A 13,607-nucleotide genomic window follows, 5' to 3' on the forward strand; every position below is an offset into this window, starting at 1 on the left:
ACCAGTCTTTGTGTTTACAAATACAAGAATCTCTGAGTTCCTAACTATAGAAAATGTTTGGATGATTCAAATTCTTTGAGGTTAGCTCCTTTTCAATATAATTCTTTCTATAAATTTGTAGAAGCCAGTGCTTAATGCAAAAGCTTTATAGTATATTGATATCTACAATTTAAAAATAATTTCCTCCCATTTCCAGACAATTGCCCACAAATAACAAGCCATTCTGGGAAAACAAAGCAAAATGGAATAGCAAGAAAAATATAAGAAATATCTTAAACATAGCAATAACATTAGGAGTTTTGAAAACTGCTTTCTTTTTATTTTTCATTAGAGGTCAGGGAAGTCCCTTCCCTCATCTCTTGTAAATTACATTTCATATTCTGTCTGTATGTTTCTTTTTTTAAACTTAAAAGAAGTGACAGGGAAATGCAGGCCCAGCTGTTAGTGAAAGAATTAAGCATTCTGTCCTTGCACTACTTATATATTTAGGAATACATATAGGACCAGAAATGATGTCAGGATGTTTGTTAAATCAATACATTATTAAAAGCAAACAAAATATTTTGCTAAAAAAATTCAGAATTGCTATATTCCTTTAAGTCATCAAAACCACACATGCTAAAATACTTTTTTATGTCTTTTTGTTTGTTTGTTTTTAACATTTATTTATTTTTGAGACAGAGAGAGACAGAGCATGAATGGGGGAGGGTCAGAGAGAGATGGAGACACAGAATCTGAAACAGGCTCCAGGCTCTGAGCGGTCAGCACAGAGCCTGACGCGGGGCTCAAACTCACGGACCGTGAGATCATGACCTGAGCAGAAGTCGGACACTTAACTGACTGAGCCACCCAGGCGCCCCTGTTTGTTTGTTTTTTAAGCAGAACTGTGTCTTCTCACTCCTTTGGTAATCATGACTTCCTAGAATTTCAGGGATGCCAGAATCCACTCAATGGTATTATTGGAATAGTACTGAACTCTTTACACCCCACTCAGAAAGGCCATTTGACATCTTAAGACAGGCAGCATCTACTCATTATAAACTAGGAAAGTTCTATACAAACAGATCTGGGAATTGCTGGTATCCTGTTACAAAGGATCCTAGATCTTTACACCTCCTCCCTCCCCAATTTCTGCCATCAATAGTCAAGGCCAAAACAAAAAGTTTACAAATTCTACACATCAAAAGGAAAAAGAAAAAAAACAAGCATTATCAGTAATAGAGTATTATTACTTATTACCAGATGGCCTTAACTCCACATGAGAAATTTTAAGTTGGAGAATAGTCAACAATACTGTTGAAATAAATTTCTAGGCCCAAGATGGAGATGCTCCTTCCTGGGGTACCACATCAGCAAATTGAAACTTACATATTTGTGTCACTTAAATGTCCTGCTGACAACACACACAGTATATCCAGTCAGCCAATCATCAAACACCAAGCCAATCCTGGACTCCATACTCATTTCCTTTCCTTTTCACCCCAGACTTGACTATGTGGCCCCAGCCAATCAGACAGTTCTGTTTTTCTCTTCTTTGTTCTTTATCTTGTAAAAGCTTCCTGCCTTCTGCCCCATTTTGCAGTTCTCTGGGTGAGCAGAGTATTAAATAAAAGTTTGTGTGTATAACCTAAATTATCTTCTTTAATCATTTTTTAATAGTACCCAATCTAGAGGCGAGTGGGGGAAAAGAATGGACTGTTTCACTGTGCAGTGTGCTTCCAGGACCAGCAGTATCAGTATTACCCAGGAGCTTACTGAAAATGCAGAATTTCAGGCCCTACCCCAAATATAATGAATGACAGTCTGCCATGTAAAAAGATTCCCTAGGTGTTATGGACTAAATGTTGGGTCCTACCAAAATTCATATGTTGAAATTCTGACCCCCAATGTTATGGTATTAGGAGGTAGGGTCTTTGGGAGGTGTTTAGGTCATGAGAGTGGAGCCCTTATGAATGGGACAAATGTCCTTATAAAAGAGACCCCAGAGAGCTCTCTGGCTATGTGAGGAAATGAGAAGCTGGAAGTCAATGAACCGGGAAGTAGGTTCTCAATAGACAACCTATTCTATCAAGTGCCTTGATATTGGACTTCCTAGCCTCCAGAACTGTAGGAAATAAATGTTTGTTGTTTAAGCCACACAGTCTATAGTATTTTTATCATAGCTGTCCAAGTAGACCAAGATACTTGATTAGTATATATATTAAACTTTTTTTTTTAATTTTTTTTAACGTTTATTTATTTTTGAGATAGAGAGAGACAGAGCATGAACGGGGGAGGGTCAGAGAGAGGGAGACACAGAATCTGAAACAGGCTCCAGGCTCTGAGCTGTCAGCACAGAGCCCGACGCAGGGCTCAAACTCACGGACAGTGAGATCGCGACCTGAGCCGAAGTAGGACGCTTAACTGACTGAGCCACCCAGGCACCCCAAGTATGTATATTAAACTTTGAGAAGGAAAAGGTAGAGGGCTATAGGAGGTTTGACCTGAAATTCCCCCTCTGTAAGTGAAGTACCTTGCTCACCCAGTTTCAAATTAATATTACCAAGCTCACTTTCCTTTATCTAAGAGCGTTGATAAATTGTTATTAAAAAAGTCATATTGTAGTTCATAAACTTTAATGTGTAGACATAGATAAAGCCATATTTTGTTATCTCCAATGGATGTGATGAGAAACCATTGGCTTCATCTACTTTGTACTGTTTGAAATGTTTTATAACAAGCATGCCTGAAACTAAATAAATCAACAAATACATTTGCATTGAAACAACAAATTATATTCCATTGTGCAAATTTTGACCAACATAAAAAAAATTAAAACTTGAAAATTTTGACATCACACAGAGGTGACACCCTATATCACAAAGATTCTTATGCAACTTTGAAAAACCAAACTTATTAAAAACAATTTTAAAATATATGCTAGATAATATTTAATATTTTTAGGAAGAAAGTAGATTACAACCCCCACCACTCCCCTAACACACACACATACTACACATGCACACAAATGTTGGTTCAAAATAACTGTTCTACCTTTAGTGGATGAAGAGACATAGGAACAGCGAGCAATTTTCTACTGTGTGTTCAAGTATAACATCAAGATATTACCAAGAGACATTATTATAATTAGCCATAAACATGTTGTTTGCTAAGTATAATGATTCTAATGGATTCCTTCTACATGATTTACTTCTTTGCTATTGCTGAAAGAGATGGTCCAAAGAAGAGCCATTTTAGTTAAATTTGATTAATAGCCCTTGCTTCTTTGCAAAACCAGAATTATAAGTGCATAGATGGATTCAACAATAAAAATAAACAAAGACAGCATGGTTTCTACAAGAGATTCTTAACTGAATTATTTAAGCAAGAAGGTCTATGGAAGAAAACAGGCAAAATGAAAGTCCTTGAGTGTATACTGTCTTATAGAGAATAAATAAATCATTCCTTAAGAAATTAATGCAGAGTGTTTTGTAGAACTAATGGAAAAAAAGCATTAAAGAAATCTTGGGAACTGAACTATATGCACAGACTTATGTAATAATTTGTTACAACTAATTTTTAAGAAAGATAAATAAACAGAAGTATTTTGTATTATCTTTCTGTTAACTAGCACTCAAAATCATGTTTGAACTACTTCATGATTCCCTAGCAGTACAAGTGCATTCATAGGATAGAATTCCTATTGACTTGGTTCAACTGTACAAATTTGGCTATGTAGAGGTTCTCTATAGACAGACATTACTCACCCAGATTAAGTAAAAGGCATATATACATCATCTTCTCTGTGTTCAGACATTCACAATTGAAAAGAAAAAAAAACCTGTGTCCAAAACTCTAAAAATTTAGTCTATAGGTTGCCGGGATTAATTCTGAATGATAATTCAAGCTGAATGAATTGTTTTGTCTTGAAAATTCATTTTGAAATGAATTAGAGAAATATGGGAAAAGAAAAAAATAGTTTACCTATTAACTTCCTTCTATATTTCAGGTACTCTATTAAATCATTCATCATCTCACATAATACTGACAAAACTTTGGGTTAGCTACTATTTTTATCTCCATTTTACAAATCAGAAAAATAGAATGCTGGAAGATTACATTAGTAAACTGAGTTCATATGTTTCAATATGGTAGAACAAGTGAATTAAAATGAAAAAAAAAATGCTATGAATACAAATGTCTTTCACATATAAACATGCCCAGTTAAATTATACGCATATGCTAAATTCTGAGCATTTCGGCATCCTTTATCTGCCTGAATTTTCCTATAAAAATTCTTTTTTTCCCTGAAAGCATACAAAAGATTCTGCTTCCAAGAATATTTATTAACTTTAACTTTTCTCAGTGATCACAGTGATTGATTTCTTTGTGATATTTTCATTATCTAGAAAGAAGTGGTGGGCAAAAATGTCATGTGCTGCGAAAAGGTAAATAAACAGAAGGAGGCCACCAGTAGACAAAACTACTGATCATTGGTTATTACTCTAAGACCATTTTCAGAATGATGATGATGCAGAGTTTGAGCGGCATAAATTTGGTAGAAGACAGTAGCAAATACAAAACATTTTTCAAGAAGCCTAGCAGTGATGAGAAGCAGGGAGATAGTAATTCAGAGAAGAATCATGAATTAGTTTCTTTTTTAAATTAGATATAAAGACTTTATCATTAAAGAAAAAAATCGATCATGCAAAAAGAGGTTTTGCAAACTCCAAAATGAACCATACATAATTAAAGGAGTATGATAGAGGTAGAGCAATCAAGGGATAAAGAGCATAGGTACAGATTTTAGTCTTGGCAAAGAGGAAGGATATTGTTATTGAGTCTGGAATTTTAAAAAAAAAGTAAAAATGGGAACAAATATCAGAACACTGTCTCTTGGAGACTAATCTTCAGAAAATATTGTAGATGGGACAAATTTTAATATACAAAGAACTCTCAAAACTTACTACAAAAGCAAACAATGTAATTTAAAATGAACAAATTTAAAATTTGAACATATACTTCACCAAAGAGGATACGAGGATGGCTAATAACTACATGAAAAAAAAATGTTCAATATCATTAGCGATTAGGGAGATACACATTTTAACCCTGAAGAGATGCCACCACATACCTATCAGAATTGCTAAAAATATTCTGATAATACTAAGTGCTATTGAGGATGCAGAGAACTAAAACTTTCAGATATAGCTAGTAGGAATGCAAAACTAGTACAGCCATCTTGGAAAACACTTTGGCAGGTTTTGTTTTTAAGTTAAATATTCACTTACCATGTGACCTACTAGTCCCACTACTGGGTATTTAACTTAGAGAAATAAAAACTTATATGCATACAAAAACCTCTACACAAAATGTTACAGCCGTTCTGTTTATAACCACTTAGACTGGAAACGACTCAAATGTCCTTTAGCACATAAACAGATAAATAAACTACAGTAAATCCACACAAAGGAATATTATTCAGCAATAAAAAGGCTATAACTATTGATATACGCAACACCTTGGATAAATTTCAAGACATTACGCCGAGTAAAAGAAAACAGTGTCAAATAATTACATATCCTATGATTCCATTCACATGACATTCTCAAAAAGCTGTAGTGATGGAGAACACTAGATCAGTTCTTAGGGCTTAGGAATGGGGGAGGGTATGTCTACAAACGGGTGGTAGAACCGTTGTGTATCCTGATCATGGTAGCAGTCACACAAATGTGTGTTAAAAATCATAACATAGTACACAAACAAGTAATTTTACTGAACAGTTTAAAAAATATGTTTCACAGCAAACAAAGTAAATGAAGCAAATAAAGCAAAGTAAGAGCTAAATTGCTCTGTATAACAAAATAATTGACATTATGGAATTGTCTTCTGGATGCATAAGTAAAACACTGGAAGACTTGGAAAGGGGATGGGAGAAGGAAGGACTTGCAAAAAACACCCCAGTATTTGGGGTAGGCCAATGAAAATTCCCTGATACAAGTGTAGCCAACAAAAAATATCAGATTGGATGTTTTTCTTCTTTTCTTGGTGATATTTCCCTCTGTTACTTCCAGATTTTTAATAAAAATTCGGTGTTGCATGAAAATTTCAAGTTAGACCGACTTTGGTGAGTATAGGAGAAATGGTTTCTGCCCATTCATGGCAGCAGCTGGAGTCACATGCACAGAGAAGAACAGCTGAAGGAAATGAGATGGTGAAAGAGAAGCAAGAATCTGAAGTAGTAGGGAAGGCATAGAAAGCAAACAGCCTTCCTCTTAAGGAGTCTTCCACAACACTGTGATGTATATTGCATCTCCCATGAAATGAGATTTATGTGTAGTCAAGGAAGAGATGAGGGAGCTTTGGGACACTCGGGTTACACAAATATAACTAAAAAATAGAATACCGAGGCACTCTCTGAATTGTGCCAATGATAATCACCATTTGGGAACTTTGCAAACAGAATTTCCATAACTTGTTACTTGATATCCAAACTCCTTTATATAGAAGACATTTTTCCATGAATTCAAATATATGTTATTGGGATTGCATATTATTAAATCAGACTCTAGCAATCATATTATTAACTTTTCCACAGTTCTGTAACTCTCACTCTCAACATTTATTGTAATGTTTTTAACTCTCGATAAACATCCACTTGAACATCTGATAAGATATTGAAGATAGTGCTGTTCCATGTGACATCATGAGGTGACCATCTATCTATCATCCCTGTGTGGCTTATGACTTCCCAGACACCAAGGTTTCTCCAAACCAGTAACAACCATAATGTACCATGAGCTTTTATGCCATTCTCACACTGTGCATTGTACTATCTCAATCAAAGCACATTAAAGAAAAAGAGGGTGTCATTTGTAGGTAGTCAAAAGACACCTGAGAGGTCTACTGGGTTCTGAAAAATTCTGTGACACGTAAGTATCACAACCCTTTGGCTTTACTGCAGATCTGTTTCAAACAGACAGTAATATGCAGCACTCTGCTCTTATTATTATCCTGGCAAGAATGGAATTTTTACAAAACTTAATGACTCTTACCTCACTTTTATTCACTTATTTTTAAATTAGAATTGACCCTTGAATAACACAGGGGTTAGGGACAACAGAACTCCCCCAACATGCCTTCAAAACTCTGATACAACTTTTGACTCTCCAAAAAACTTAGCTACTAATAGCCTTGTTGACCAGAAGTCTTAGTAACAAGTCAATTAACATATTTTTGTATCTGTAATATATGCTGTAGTGTTGCAATAAAGTAGGCTAGAGAAAAGAAAATGTCATTAAGAAATCATAAGGAAGAGGGGCGCATGGGTGGCTAAGTCAGTTAAGTGTAGGACTCTTGATTTCAGCTCAGGTCATGATCTTGCGGTCATGAGTTCGAGCCCCACGTCAGGTTGCATGCTGATGACTGCAGAGCCTGCTTGGGATTCTCTCTCTCCTTCTCTCCTTGCCCCTCCCCACAAATCTCTCTCTCAAAATAAAAAATTAATTAAAAAAAAATTGTAAGGAAGAGAAAATACACTTACAATACTCCACTGTATTTATCAAAAAATATCTCCATGTAAGTGGACTCATGCAGTTCAAACCCTTGTTTTCCAAGGGTTAACTGTACATATTTTCTTCTACCCCTCACCCCCTACTGTTATATCACTCTGGTAGGTCTGACATAACAAAATACCACCTACTGGATGACTTAAAACAACAGAAATTAATTTTCTCACAGTTCTGCAGGTCAGAAGTCCAAGATCAAGTGTCATCAGGGTTGGTTTCTGGTGAGGATTCTCTTCCTGGCTTGCAGATGGCGTCTTCTCTTTGTTCTTGTGGGAAAGGGCCGTGAGTTCTAGTGTCTCCTCCTCTTTTTATAAGGATGCCAGCCCTAGGAGACAAGGACTCCACCTTTATGACCTCATGTAACCTCAATTACCTCCCTAAGGGCCTTGTGTCCAAACACAGTCACATCGGGGACACAGGGCTTCAACATATGAAGCCGGACACGAAGGTGTTCTGTCCATAACACTTGCATTTGTTGAATCCTTTTTTTTTTTTTTTTTTTTTTTTAAGAGACTGCTTATTTTTCATCACCCTTATTTGCATTTTCTGCTCTGTGGAGAAACAGTTCAAGACTACCAGTGGTTGCTCTTACCCATTCAGTAGGCTGAATAGTGGGAGCTGAAGACCAGCCTTCGCTCCAGTCTTCCTCGGGGAACTGCTGAATAGCACAGAGGACACCTGTGCTCCTCTACACCGGCCGGCAACCTCAGATTACGTTAGCAGACAACACAGGACCTGGAGCAGCCCATTCGCCCTGAAACTCCTCCTTGGTCACAGCCTTCTCAACAGAGGCTTGCTCTCTCTCTCTCTCTTTTTTTTTTTTTTTTTTTTCCCAATTCGTCAGTATCTCTGCAGAAGTAGAGCCCGGGCGTGACCTCCCGCGGCTGCTCACAGAAGATGGTGGCGCGCAGGCGCAGAACTTCCCCGGGCCGGCGTCCAGCACATCACATTCGCTCGGTGAACCCACCCTCTGTTGCCGCGTGAGATGACTGTGTCCACAAAACACAGAGGAGGGTGTGTTATACAGAGCAGTTGTAGGCAGGTGCATGTGAGACGCCGCTGTGAAAGGCTGGTGGTCAGCCCTGGACTCAGTAACCACGGGAGATCTCCGCTCTCGGAAGGCTGCCTGGATCTGGTTAGTGAAAGCTCCGGAAGTGAAGCAGCCGGCAGGAAGAGTGGCTCCGGGGCAAAAGAAAACTTCAGCACAGCTCTCAGGCCAGTATTCCCGGAGCGTGTTACACACCAACACCGGCTGTGTGTTCAACTAACCATGGCAGGAGCTGCTAGCACCAGCTTCTCCCAGGTTCTCTTCAGATTTATGATATAAATGCCGCCACTTTCCCTTTGGTAGAAGTACTGTTCCATTTGGATGTCAAGGTTGGTGCCACGCAGGTGGGATCCTGCTATAAGAAATTTGAGGACATGGGCGCCTGGGTGGCTCAGTGGGTTGAGCGTCCGACTTCGGCTCAGGTCATGATCTCACGGTCCGTGAGTTTGAGCCCCACATTGAGCTCTGTGCTGACAGCTCAGAGCCTGGATGGAGTCTGCTTTGAATTCTATGTCTCCCTCTGTCTCTGTTCCTCCCCCACTCACGTTCTCTCAAAAATAAATGAACATTTAAAAAAAACTTTAAAAATAAAAAATAAAAATAAAAGTGGTAGGGGAAAAAAAGCATATTTTAGTGATGTAATTTGAGGTTTTGGGCAGCACAACAAACACTGAGATAACCTGTTAGAGAAAGAGTAAATATGTAAAATATAAGCAAAAAAAAAAAAAAAAAGGAAGAAGACGAAGAAGAAAGAAAGAAAAAATAGGAAAGGAAAGAAACACAATGTATGGGTTAACTAATTACTTGAAAACACTGTAACAGCTCATTGGGCAATTTTGTAATCAGATGGGCCCAAGGGATGAATATGATCAAGTTTATAACAGTTCATTTTCTTTGAATGCAGCTGTATACAATGCCCCAGGAGATTCTAGAAGCAATGAAACTACAGAGACTCTTTTGATTAATAACATATTCAATCCCTAAAATCCATGAACAGAAACGCATATTGTTATGCCTTCAAGGGTATCCATAGATGCTATGGAGCCCCTTCTGGAGAGAGAGTGAAGTGGCTGGAAACCTCCTGTGAATGGTCACCTTAATTGTGTTGCCTTCTTAAAGATGATCTTTTAAAAGTTTTTTTTTTTTTTTTTTTTTTCATTTTTTCTTTGTCTCTAAGTTCATAGGGTTAAACTATGCTGTGATTGCCATAATTATTATTTCTCCCCCAGTGATTTTATAGCCAACAAGGGAACATTAGCACCCACTGATTCCTTGTGGAAAATAATCTATTTAAAGATACTTGCTTCAGTTGAATCTTTTTTTAAATGCTTCACTCCATTATTTTATTATGTAGAAATCTGCACCAAGGCAGAATTGGAGCTTCCAAAGAATTCACTTGTCTCTGTATTTATTCCTCCCTGGAAGTCATAAGGCTCTGTTGATAGCAGCCCAGATGGGTGGTAGGGAAGCAATTATGATTAAAAACATAATGGGAATTCAGAGAGCTGCAGGATGTCTGCAAATATCAAGGATTCTTGTTAAGGGCCTAATCCCACACTCGTTATAGGACTTCTTTCTTAGGGTGTCTATCTCTCAGTAATTATGGAATTATCAAATACATATATTTAGCCAACATTTTGTGTAATATGCATAGACTGATTCAGCTGTTTGAACAGTATTTGATATATTTTGGTTAGACACAAAAACATCTGATATTATCTAAGAATCTCCTTTCTTTCAATTGAAGGAAAGTTACTTTAAAAGAATGCAGTAAACAAATAAATTCAGTAATAGGATTTTGCTCAGCAATGTCTGGCATATATAGTGAATGAAAATTTCTTTCTCTTTTATCATTTCTCCCTAAGGCCAAATGTATGTCATTTAGGGAAGGGGAGAAAAACTTACTATAACTACAATATAAGTAATTTTAAAAAATTAAACTGATCTCTGTTCCTTTGAATATTTTTGAAAGGAAGGGAATAAATAATATCTAAACTAAAGTAAAATTTAGATTTTAAAACATAATACGTACCTCAGAGAATATGGTTCTTTGGGGCCTAAGTGGTCCCGTTTTATAGTGTTTTCATTATGTGAAAACTTGATGATGATTGTATCTCATTGATGTCAGGTGATGTAGGTGGTCAAATCAACTCTTGTTCTAAGCTAGAGAATCTTTAGGAGAATAACAGCTTAAGGACAAAATGGAGTTGGGGTCAATGGTGGCTCACAAACTAATATGTTATTATCAAACAAATATTTGTGCAGAGAACATTCAAGGATATACAAGGAAATATAAAAGGACAAAGGAAGTAACATGGTAATAGTCAAGAGGAGAATTTTGACTTCCATATATATTGTAGCTGCTAATTGCTTTTCAAGACTATAAGCACCTCAATGCCACGACTCTAATTTAGAGCAATGCTGGGCTATTAGCAAAGCATGGAATGCCTACAAAGAATTAGTTATTGTAGGTGAGGTATTAAATCACATGTAAGTTCTGTCTTAGGAAAAATTCAGTGTGCACACAAACAAGAACAAGTATGTTTGGTGAATGTTTAAAATATCAAAGTGGGGTTAAAAAGTTCTATCAGAATTCAGGGGCACCTGGGTGGCTCAGGCAGTTGAGCAACCAACTTGATTTCAGCTCAGGATCCCGGGATCATGAGATCAAGCCACATTGGACTGCATGCTGAGCTTGAAGACTGCTTGGGATTCTCTGTCTTCCCCTCTGCCTCTGCTCCCCTCCACTCCTGCATGTGCACGCTCTGTCTCACTCTCTCTCTCTCTCTCAAATAAAATAAATAATTTTTAACAATTTGTAAAAAGTTCTATCAGACTTCCGAAGAAGAATATACTATATAGCTAGAGATACTGAAGGATTAAATAATAAAGTATCATGTTAGCAATGCAAAACTGAGTCTTAACAGAGTGAAGAAAATAAGAAGAGCTTTCCAATAAGCAACAGCAGTATAAATAAGGGAAATTGCCAAAGGATTGGGATGATTCCACAGAACAAGGAACTGTTGGACAGAAGGCTGGAAAGAAGGTGGGAGCCAGGGCATATACAATACATGGGATTTCTTTTCCTTTCCTTTTCACATTTTCTTCCTTCCTTCCTTCCTTCCTTCCTTCCTTCCTTCCTTCCTTCCCTCCCAGTTTGGAGTGTTCCAGTTACAATAGCTATATAGCACATGAATCTAAACTTTAGTTACAGCTTAAAAGAACCATTTCATTATTCTTAGGGATTTTGTAGCTCAGGAATTCAGACAGAGAACAGAGGAAGTGGCTTGTTCCTGCTCTACCTTATCTGGAGCCTCATTTGAGAGGTTTTGAAGGCTAGGATGATTTCATAAGTGGGGGCCGGCATCATCTGGAGGCTTGTTCATTTACTTGTCTGGTGCCTGGACAGGACATTCTGAAGAACAGGACTGTGACTGAGTGTCCATGTGTGGCATCTCCATGTGGCTTGGCTTCCTCACAGTATGCTGGCTCTTGGATTGTTGGACTTTTTACAGGATGTATCAGGGCTCCAGAAGAGTTCCAGCAAACAAGTTGAAAGCTGTATGCCCTTTTATGATCCAGCCCCATAAATCATATGATGTCATTTTTACTCTATTGGTTGAAGCTTTTCCATACCTTTCAAGATTCAAAAGGAGGAGACATACAGTTCATTTTTTAATAACAGGGTTATCAATAAATTTAGGGATACTTCTTTTGTTTTATTTTTGGGGGGAACATTTTCAAATGTTCATATGTATGAATGATTATTCATATGAATGAATGAATTGAATAAGTGATCTGTAGATAAAATATATTTCTAAGAAATATACACTGATAACTGATCTCAAGATAAAGTCATGTTAGAATATAGAAGAGAATTAAAATATAGAATCTTCTGAGACTCTCTCTAAAAAAAAGGCATTATATTAAGTGCCCCTTCTCCGCTCATGCTCTCTGCCCCTCCCCTGCTCATGCTCTGTCTCTCTCTCTGTCAAAAATAAATAAACATTAATTTTTTTTTTTTTTTTTAAATAAGAACGGTTCCCAGATCACCTTATCAGGGCATTTCCAAATACTGTTTAGAAAGCCTCTACAAAACAATCTTTCTTTTTTTTTCTTTTGACACACAAAATTTAAACTTAGGCCAGTTCTTCCAAGCCACTTTAAAATGTGTGATGAATATTCACAATTCCTTCTTCCTCAATGTAGTGACTCTTACCTTTTTGTCTTCTTGGATCTCTTTAAGAATGTAATGAAAGCTAAGGACACTTTTCATAGAAAAAAAAAAAAAAAAGCACATACACATGAAACAGAAGGTGATCTCACTGTGGTCCCTGGCTCCTTGGTCCCCTGAAGTCCTTCCATGCACCCCAGATTGAGAATTTTATAGTAATCCAAACATAGTTGTTTGCAACATAAGACTCAAATTTTAATTTGAAATTCACGAGTTCCAAGTGGTTTATGGAGCTTGATAAATCATTCTTTACCATTGCTAATATCATGAAGGGAAAACTTCAAACCGATTTGATTTCATAGGCCATGTGTAAATATTGATTTCAGCCCTGCCACATAGCCTCTCTACTCACTGAGTGAAGAGACTATTCGGCCCACATTTCAAGGTGAGAATTGTCTACCCCAGTGATAAATACTGAAAACAAGACACATGGGATCCAGCTGTCTCAAACCAAATCCTAGGCTGCTCCTATATGCATCCAAAAGATTAGTTAAATAAGATTGGTGCATGTGGTGCATGTGGTGATGGTTCCCTTATTTCCACAGACTTGAAACTAGAACTTATCTGAAGTTTCCAAATCTATGTTGAAAGGAAGAGGATTCTGAAAGCCCCTGACTTTTTAAGGTAAATATTTAAGTCTAAATATAGTTTCGATAGTGATAGCTTATTTTCTGTAAATGTAAAATGTATTAAAAAGCCTATACTCTAATAAAGCAAAAATGGAATGTTTTATTTTTTTCTGTTTAGGCAATGCATTGGCCCTACTCTCAAATTTTTT

At 37.0% G+C, this 13,607-nt stretch overlaps 1 long non-coding RNA gene across 3 annotated transcripts in view; it reads left to right on the forward strand.

Moving 5' to 3' along the window:
• The first annotated feature begins 8,284 nt into the window (after nt 1-8,284).
• The window catches only part of LOC122229504, a 102,690-nt gene continuing 97,367 nt past the window's right edge, over nt 8,285-13,607 (forward strand). For all 3 annotated transcript variants that reach the window (XR_006207008.1, XR_006207009.1, XR_006207010.1), the window contains exons 1-2: nt 8,285-8,924; nt 13,375-13,453. This is a non-coding gene — a long non-coding RNA (uncharacterized LOC122229504). The remainder of the gene's footprint in view (nt 8,925-13,374; nt 13,454-13,607) is intronic.

Source organism: Panthera leo, chromosome C2 (assembly GCF_018350215.1).
Source record: "Panthera leo isolate Ple1 chromosome C2, P.leo_Ple1_pat1.1, whole genome shotgun sequence".
NCBI lineage: Eukaryota > Metazoa > Chordata > Mammalia > Carnivora > Felidae > Panthera > Panthera leo.